Source organism: Pteropus alecto, unplaced genomic scaffold (genome assembly GCF_000325575.1).
Source record: "Pteropus alecto unplaced genomic scaffold, ASM32557v1 scaffold123, whole genome shotgun sequence".
NCBI classification, from domain to species: domain Eukaryota; kingdom Metazoa; phylum Chordata; class Mammalia; order Chiroptera; family Pteropodidae; genus Pteropus; species Pteropus alecto.
In genome coordinates, this window is record NW_006433950.1 from 6,109,405 (window position 1) to 6,119,304 (window position 9,900).

The window sequence follows — 9,900 nt, forward strand, 5'->3', positions numbered from 1 at the left end:
AGTGAGAGTCCCCTGGCGAGAGCTGTGGGCTTGTGTTAGTCACGGAGGTCTTCAGATGTGTCGCCTGTGCATTGTGATCGAGAACTGGAGATTTCGAGGGAAACATGCCAACGTGGAGATGAGACTGTCTTAGAAGGAACTCTGATCTGAGGGGTTAAGACCTGAGTTTAAAGAAATTTTATTAGGTTTATTATTATGTACAAAATATGCCAACATTCACTCTAATATTAGAATAAAACTTGGAAGAAGAGGAAGAAATTGAGTATTTTTTACTGTCTCCACTAAAAGTGATATTAGAGTGATTTTACATATGGAAAAAGATTACTTTATAATTTCATTATTTTATAGTTTATTATTATAAATACAGCAGACTGTGTATTAGAATTGAGTAGAAAGTCATAATAGTCTGGATAGTCAGTAATAATCAACTGACTTCCAAGAATATGAAATGACAGCATTAGAAATTATATATGTGTATAGGTGTATGTGTGTGTGTGTGTACATGTGTGTATATATATGTGTGTGTGCATGTGTGTATATATATCATTGAATCTGGAAAATAGCAGAAATAACTCAAATTCTAATCAGTCATGTGACCTTTCTTTTTTTACTAAAAAACAAAATTTTACAAAGTAAAAATTTACCAACTGCCACCGCTTCCAAAAGGCCATGGTACTTCCCTTTGCTGTTACATTCTGAATTACCTAACTCCACCACTAGGGGGGGAGCATCTTTACTTCCATTACTTTCTTCAACTTCATTTCCACCTGGAACATGGGCACACGGGAATTTGGGGGGTGTGGAGGAACGGAAGGGCAATGTGTCTTATAGTCCAGCAAATTTAGCGGATTTTCTTATCTTCTCCACTTGAAAGATGAGGAAACTGATGCTCAGAGAGATTAAGTGATTGCGGGAGGCCACACAGCTGGAACTGTGCAGAGCTGGTGCTGAAATTCAGTTCTAATGGCAGGGACCACGATTTCCTAACCACAATGCTAGGTACCTGTCTGTAGCCAATGAAATTATTTCAATCTACTGTCAAGAGAGTCCTAAGGGATCAGCAGGTACAACTACTTATGTGATTCTTGAAAGGTTTTTTTGAAAATGACAAAGTACTGTAAACATAAGGAGTTTTATTGGTAAGGAAATTGCATCTTGGCTGTTTCATATTCCCCTATCAACATTACAAACTCCTTGAGAACAGGGAGCCCTGCCTTTCCCTCCTGCTGGTGCCCAGCACCCGGTGGGTGCCCCGGACATCCTCACCGAAGCATTCATCTGAATTTGTCCCCTCTGTGAAATCAGAGGAGCCAGACTTAGTCTGGTTGCACTATATTATTAATGTTGCCGAGATTACTATCAGCGTTGAATGCCGGAGGAGCCGCCCAGCTGCCTGCCCTGCCCAGTGAGTCCCAGCCTCGCACGGATTCATGACTTCTGTTCAGACTCCCCACCAGACTCTGCAACAAAGTCTGGGCGGAGCCCCCCACCAACAGCATTTGTGACAACAGCTGACATTATGGAGTGTCTACCGGAAGCCAGACATCGTGCCAAGCACTTTTCATTATGCACGGACTTACTTAGTCTTGCCCGCAATCTTGTGAGGCAGGAACTACAAATATGACTCTTATTCGAAAGCTGAGAGTCAGAGAGTTTAGGTAACTTGCCCAGGGTCAAACAGTGGTAAGACATAGAGTTGTGTTTCAAAGTTTAAGTTGTTAACCGGGACGTCTTCCCACCTCTGAACATCAAGGATGAGTAGGTATTACTGACTGGTTCACCAAACTCTGGACACCCAAGGAGAAGCCCAAGATCCAAAGACATAGACAAACCCCCAAAAAAAAGCCAAAGAAGGGAGAATTGATACATCTATCTATCTATCTATCTATCCATCTATCATCTGCCTCCGAAAAAAGCCAAAGAAGGGAGAATTGATACAGCTATCTATCTATCTATCTATCTATCTATCTATCTATCTATCCATCTATCATCTATCATCTATCTCGTCATCGAGACACAAGCTATTTCTTTTGTATGTGAGCGATTTGATAAACGTGGTCTGATGTATTCTGCTTGTACACCATGACAGTAAAATGAAAAAGGCAGGGGATCACTCTGACTCCAACAAATAATGAATTAAAAAAGCGAGGGACATCGTTTGAGTTATTGAGGTTCAAAAGTATCTCAGGACACATTTACCTTTGAGTTAGGCCTCAGCACTCTTGGGAAACAATGCCCAGGTAATTATTTTAAATGAGCATTAATTATGTCATTATTAGAAATGGGGAGAAAATGCAATTTCCTTCTGTCACTTCTTGATATCTTAACTAGAGGAATATTTGCCATGCTATTATAACAAGCCACTGTTCGCATAATGGTGCCCAGGCAATAATACAGAGACATGTACATTCTCATATGAATATATCATGCCTAACTAATGAGATTGCTCATTTCATAACTTCAGTTCCATTTTTATTATTTCATAAAACTGGAAGTCCTTATCCATTTTATGAAAAACACCAAACCTTTGTGAAATTCATTAAATAAGCATAAAAAATTCATTAAACAAGTGAATTGCATTCAGGGCTGCTTTGATGCAAATGCCCTTTAAGCAATGTAAAACTCCATATTGATTTAACCTTTCATGTTCTGATATTTCCATGTGGATATAAAAAAAAAAATTCTTTATTCAGGGAATGAAATTAAGTGCTGATCCCTTGATCTCCAGCTGGGCAGGATAGATTGGTCAATTTAAGTAGCTGCTCCTGATCAGCAAACAACTGAATTTAAAAGTATTAAGGCATGTCGATATTTTAAGTATTGTCACCTGCACATCAAGCAAAGGGGGAAAAAAATTATCATTCCAGCTCAATTAAGTCTGTGTTTGCCATCAAGCTGACCTTGAAAGGGCTAGCCCATTGGGCCGTGGCTTCGTGCCCTTGGAAACTGACAAGGGCAACAGTGGCGAGATGTAAAACACAAACAATAGCCTGAATATTTTGAATTGCGTGGTCAGAACAACCACAAAATAATTAGCCTGGAGACATGGTCCCCTTGGGCTGTGTCCCCTCATTAGTGGGGGGCAGCCAGTGGAGCTAACACTAGTTCAGAGGAGGAGAAAGGGGTTTGCCCTTCACCCAAGAAATGCTTCTGGGAACCCTCATTAGGCAAAGAGCAGAGGGCAGTTTTCAAAGGACTTTAGAGCTGGACGGGGTCTCGGAGTTCCTCTCACCACTCATTCATTTATTCATCCATTCATGCAGCTCATATAGAGTGGATGGCTACTCTTCGCCAAGTACTATGTTTGGTGCTAGGGGCATCAAGAATGAAAGACATAGCCGTGGCCCCTGTCCGCCTAGAGCTCACAGATCATGAGAGGAGTCTAACAATGAAGAAGCTGATTTCTTATAATTATCATCATCATCATCATCATCATCATCTGGTCCACTGTGGAACATTATGTGAGACACCTGAGTCCAATCTCAGCTCTCCCATTCACGAACTCTGTCGTGCAGCCTTAAGTGAGTGATTCACTCTTTCTGGGCATCAGCTTTCTCTCAGTACCACTTCATGAGGCTACTGGAACAACTAAACAAGACGTTACAGACAAAACCCCTCAGCAGAGCAGATGGCTGGCAGGAAGTGCCTGCTAAGTGGCAGCCACCACCATCACCCTCATCACTACCATTATTTCAATCTGACCTTTTCGTGTTACAGATAAAGAAACTAAGACTTGGGGAGTAGACGTCACAGAAAGACTGAGCTGCAGACTGGGACTCACAGGAGACCTTCCCATGCCGACAGCGGCCCCCACGGCCTCCTATGCTAGAAGCTTTGGATTCTAATGGACTCCTGACTCGAGTTGGCTTCTGTCACTACAATATCCAGAGGTGGAGCTGCTGAGGCTTCGGGCGAGGCATGATCTAGGAGCCCAAGGATGTCACCAGAATCCAGCTTTTCTCTCTAGATTTTTCTGCTCCATCTGCTTTGTCAGGTCTCCAACCTCAGCCCCAGCATGGCTTTCAATAGCTTAGAGAGCTTCTTGTTTCTTTGTTCATGTCCCAAAAGGGAAGAAAGAGAATCTTTGTCTCAACACTCCCAGACAAGGACCTGAAAACCAATATAATCAGACCAGCCGAAGTCAGGCACCCACTCCTGAACCCATAACTGGGGCCAGCAGATGGAATGCACAGATCGGCTTAGGCTGGGCTCACTCACATTTCACGATGGGCCAGGGGTGCTATCGGCCTGCCTCGAATCACAAAAAATCAGGGGCCTTTGAGAAAGCAGGGGAGGGAGGGAAAACCCATGCTGGAGATGTAACCACAAATGACCTCACACAAATTTAAAAGCCACACGACACTAGAGGGTGATGATTCAACCATGTCTAACTAGTATTTACAAAAACAATGACAAGAGAAAGAGATAAGTCTGGATTTCTATCAACCCACACTGGACTGTGAGCTCTGAGAGGACAGAGACCACTTTGTCCTATCTCCCCAGCACATGGCACTGTGCATTTGGGGTCATTAAGTTGTGGGTCTGTGTCTCATAGGATTCAGTAGGAGTCTGAATCCCAGCCCCAGTACTGATACGTGTGAACTCTTCTGTGAACTGGAAATAAATCAGGATCTCCCCACAGCGTGTCGTGAGCATTCGATGAAGGAATAGCTAGCTGTAAAGAACGCAAAAGAGATCTGGCAGATAGGACGCGTTCGAAGGAAGCGATCCATGATTGGTATCACTCGGTACTCAGAGCCCAATCTGTGCCTTCGGTCATGTTTCACACCAAACCTGCTGCACGAGAGAAAGTTGCTGTCAACCACATACCCGGCACCACCTTGACCCGGTACTCATGTCACTCACGTTCCCCTTCCTCTCAAGACCCAGAGCCAAGGCGTGAACACTCCCCTAACCCCCAGGACCGGAAGCGATCCCCCTCTGCCCAGCACATCCCCCCAGATCGTCCTCTCCCATTCCTTCCGAAGCTCGTGTCACACTATATCGCCATTTACCTCTCACTTTCCCAGAGGGACTCAGAAAATGCTTGAGATAATGCTTTAACTTCTGCCTTAATAGACCAGCCCGATTGTAGTATTTCAGGAAAAGGCGTCGGGCAGCAGAGGGAACTCAGTCTTCGGCGTTGGAATCAGGGTCTAGAGGTCTCTAAGTGTGGAGGGCTCTCATGGTTGCGAGGGCTAAAACCCCAACTCGAACGAGTTGCCAGAGCGCACGGAAAGAAAGCCATCACAGCGGGGTCGCCACCGTGGGGATGTTCTCGGTGGAAAGATGCTCACAGACCCAGAGAATGTTGAGCTTTGCTTATTCCAAAAGACTCAGAAATTGACGGAGATGCTACGCCAAGCAGAAGATAACACAGCATGCACCCTCCAGGACCCCGAAGTCCCCCAGCTGTGGACATGGAGGGAGGAGTTACCAAGCGGGGAAAGCTCCATTTGCCTTTATTGTGGGGAACGGCATGGGGTCAGTGGCCGATACTCTCAGAAGTGATGAGGGAGACGGTGTCCACCTCCCCGACTCTCCTGCAGCCTCCCTGCTCACTCACGCCAACACGTTCCTGAAGGACTGATGGAGCGAACTGAAGGGGGGTCTTCTAAGCCCAAATCCTAGAAGTTGAGTGCTCATCAAGGGTTTAGCTGGAATGGCTCTAAGAGACAGGAAGGATTATCTTCCTCATTCTGCAGATGAAGAAATCAAGACAGAAAAAGCCATTAAGTGACTCGTTCTAGATCAAGACTTAGCAGCCCCGTTTACATGATTCCACGCCCCAAATCCCCCGCCTCCAGCCTGCAGGGCTCTGTGCGTTGCAGGCAGTGGAAGAGGGGGCGATGCAGCCAGAGTACAGGAAGGAGCGGGTGGCAGCCAGACCCCGTCTGCAGCTGGTAAACAGAAGGCTTTCCTTTCTCCTCCTCAGACTCGTACCCTCAGCAGACAGAACTCATTTGCTCTCACTACCAATGTGAATCACCGTTGGTAGGGATCGTGGCTGAGTTACGGCTTCGCATTTCATATTTGTGGTTCCATTCAGGGTCCAGTGCTAATAACCTGAGGCCGGCAGAGCGGGTTCTGTAAGGACCGGCCCGCTCCTGCTGGAATCCTGTGGCCAAAGTGGGTAGGAATGGTGAGAGGCGCTGAGCCTGCAAGACCGTAGATTTTTCAAAGAGTAGCTGAAGTCCCAGCTTCTCTACAGAGTTACGATAAACTGAAAAGATGGAATAAATATGGCAAGTGCCCAATGTTAAAAAAAAAAAAACGACGAGGTGGAAATAGTCATCAAGGTTATTTGTCATCTTTAAATCTGCCTAATGAGAAGTATTCTTGGCCACTTCCAAGAAGACTAATGCAAGAGATCGGAAAGACAGGACCACGTGGATGGGCCCAGCTTCGGCGGCTGGCAAGGCGTGGCCAACGAGGCCAGTTATCTGCTTTGAATCTTAATAACTATGGCATGCGAAGCCCTCGGCCAGCATGACTGGTCCCTCTCTACCTTTAGTAAGCTGCATGACTTTGGAGAAGTCACGTCCCCTCTCTGAGTTGTAGCCTCTTCCTCTGTGATGGAGGGAAAGTGAACAAGTTAAGCTACTAAACACTGGGTTTAAAATTAAGTTCTGCTGAGCCCTTGGGCACCCACAGAAGCTTTTGCAGAAGGAGGGTCGAGAGCTCAGTGGGTGGGATTCTGAGGCCCCCCATCCCCACCTTAACCATAGCATTCTGCTTGTATCTCTTTTATAATCAGAGTCCTGCATAATATTTTGAGGAAAGAAGGAGTTCTGAGGCTAAAAAGAAAATGAAAACCACTCTGCCAACCTATCTCGAAGGCCCTCCAGCCCTCATGTGCTAGCAGCCCAGGGGAACCATCGTCTGTGTTTTCTAGCCCTTTGGCCTCGTGCAAATGATTTAGGCACCGAAAAGAAACCACACCCAGATGTCTGTCTGCATGCTGCCTTCTGGGGTACCAGATGGCTCTGCTACCCCATGATGACGATGACGACGATGGGGAAAGTTCACCCCTCCAGTGTGAAACCATCGAAAAGAATGAGCTTCCTCTTGGGCGGGCCCCGGCTGGATGCTCCCTCACGCGGGGCATCTTCCGTCCTGCCCTACTGTTTACGTTCCCCAGAAAACTCAGCATCCTTGTGGCAAGACGAGGAGCGATTTTCCCTCTCGGCTAAATGGTTTCCTGTGTCATTTCTTGGTGTCCGTGAGATTGACATAGAGCTTTGAGAGGCCCAGGCAAAACTATCTATTCATTCGAGTTAATAGCCACCGCTGACAAACACTATCCTTTCTATCGTGCTGATAAATTATGCTTTTCATGCTGGACATCTGATTGTAAAGCCCCTCGGCAGTACTTGAAGGCATTTAACTTAAAACCATTATTAGATTTTAGTTTAGCGCTCCCTTGATACGCCAATCCAACACGAAGGCCTCAAGGTACCTCTGAGATATTTAAGTATATGTTGTCTTAAGAGACCACCCTCACACCAAGGGCAAATACTTTAAAAGTTGCTTTGTAATATTGAAAAAAGAGAGAGAAAGCACTCTCTTTCGAGAAGTAGGTAGGTTTTTCATGATTACTAATTTAGCAGACTCTCAGTTATGTTTTATTGATAGCTCTAAACATAAATTTGCCTTTGGTATACTTTGCTGCCGATGCCTAAAATAAGATGTGTAAGAACACATAATCCTATGCCTACGGCTTTTCAGAATAATGTACAAAGGCTCTTTGTGGGAACCCAAGCAAGAGAGATTTAAATGGAGAAGTACAAGGTTTCGGCAGAGCTTCAAATGTGGGCAGAAAGGGGAGTCGCTGGCTGTTCACCGGTGGATCGCTCTAAGTCCCAGCGTTCATGCAGATTTAAACACGACACTTCTTCTAGTTTATTCTTGAATTAGGAAGACTGATCACGCCCACATTTTATTATTTGCAAGTGGAGAATCGTGTGTGTGAGGCCCCAGATTCACAGGAGAAAAATAATACATATTGCAGCACTTAAGAGGAGATTATTTACGACGAAAGCCTGCCGAGGACACCAGCGTTCCATGTGTTACGAGATGCCTTTACATGCTCAGAGAAATACAAAACTCTGTGAACAGGGGCCCGTAAAAAGCAATCGCTTTAAAGGATTTGCTATCAGGGTAGTTTTTCCCCCCTTCTTCTTCCTTTTGAAATCGTCAAGTGCCAACGGATAATCAAATGTATATATTTTATCTTCCCAATACTAATGAGCTTGAGCACCGTGTGAAAGACAGGAGAGCTGATTAATGGGGAGCGTAATGATGCCGTTCTCGGCACTATTTTCTTAATAAATAAATGATCTCGATAAAATCTTCTATCCGTGTGGAATGCTGCTGTGAACAATTTGATAGCATTTGTAACAGGAGCTGTGGGCCCCGCAGCAGTATCTTCATCCTGGTGGATAACGCCGTGTTTTCACGGATGACGTGTTCGAAACCAAACCGGTTTGCTTCCTCCAGCTTGCGGACTGCTGGGGATCCAGGCAGTCGGAAGGACCTCAGTCGGTCGTGGTTCATCAAGGCTCCTCCCGGAAGAGCAAACGGTCTCTTTTCCTGGCCTGGTTTCTGCAGGAGGCAATATAGGGCAGGAGCAGAGAGACATAAAGCCCAGCTCTTAGTATTATTTTAAAGGAGACAAAATATCTAATAGTGCGCTCTAGGCAAACACGCTCTCAGAGACAGATCAGCTTAACTCCCCGGTATCCTGGAGCACAAAGCATTTTAATAAAAAAAAGATTTTGGCTGCTGCACGGGTCTGAACCATGGGCCTCGTTCGCAGATGTGTGTCCTCAAAGAGAGGCGGCTGGTAGCATATCTGATGTTACACCGAGCCTCAGGGCCTCTCGGCCAACCCTTCCTTCCTAAACTGTACCTCAGGCCTTGCAAGACCAGCCGGAGAGCATAGAGGAGGCTTCATTTGTCTTCTCCTCCAAGCCTCGGCTTGCCCTGGGCTCCGCTGGCTCAGTCTCCAGCCACAGCCTGGTGCAGCCTCCCCCAGCACAGGTCGGTAGCAGGCTCCAGTTTCAAGCACTAGGCTTTTCTCAGCTACGAATCGTGAGCTATTGTCGGCACCTTTTCTCAGCAGCTTCTTTAAGCTACTCGAAGGTCGAGAGGGCTGGCCTGAGTTCCAGGGCCGTTGGCTGCTTTGCCTCATTGTAATGAAGGTCTCCTGTGCTCCTACTGTGTGCCAGGTACGGTTCTGGCCATCAGTCCTTGCCCTCAAGCAGCAGTGGTGAAACTGGCCCACTAGGTCCAAAGGAAGAAGACTGCCCTCAAGCAGCTCCAAGAGAGAACAATGGTGAAACTGGCCCACTAGGTCCAAAGGAAGAAGAAAAAATTGAGTCTAAACATAGGCCCGTTCATTCATTCGCTCGTTTTTTTAGAGCGTCTGCTCTGTGCCAGGCCATTCTCTATGTGACAGGGAACCATAACCATGAATGGACATGATTCCTATTTTCAGCAGAAGCTCCCACCGTAACATGATAATAACATATGTGACATAACATAAATAACAATCGGAGGCTAAAAGATAAAGAGACCCTTCTTGTGGGAAGCCCAGTGTTATTTGGAAGGAAATCTTGATAATTTTCCTTGATAACGTCAGTGAGGTACACACGGGGGTTTCCCGTGAGAAAGGTCAAGAAAAATAATGTGCTAAACTAGGCACTGAAGTCCTTTTAACTAAAGGACCCTTTGTCTGCTGACGCTGTGATGATTCGGAAGTTTGGTACTAAACGGTTAATTCCATTTGTCAGCGAAGTCACAGAGTGGGTGGGGAGAGGAAGGAGACATGACAGGAAGATGGCCTAGAGCCAGGTCACTTCCGAGGCCTATGAATATATTACGTAAGTTCATCATTTT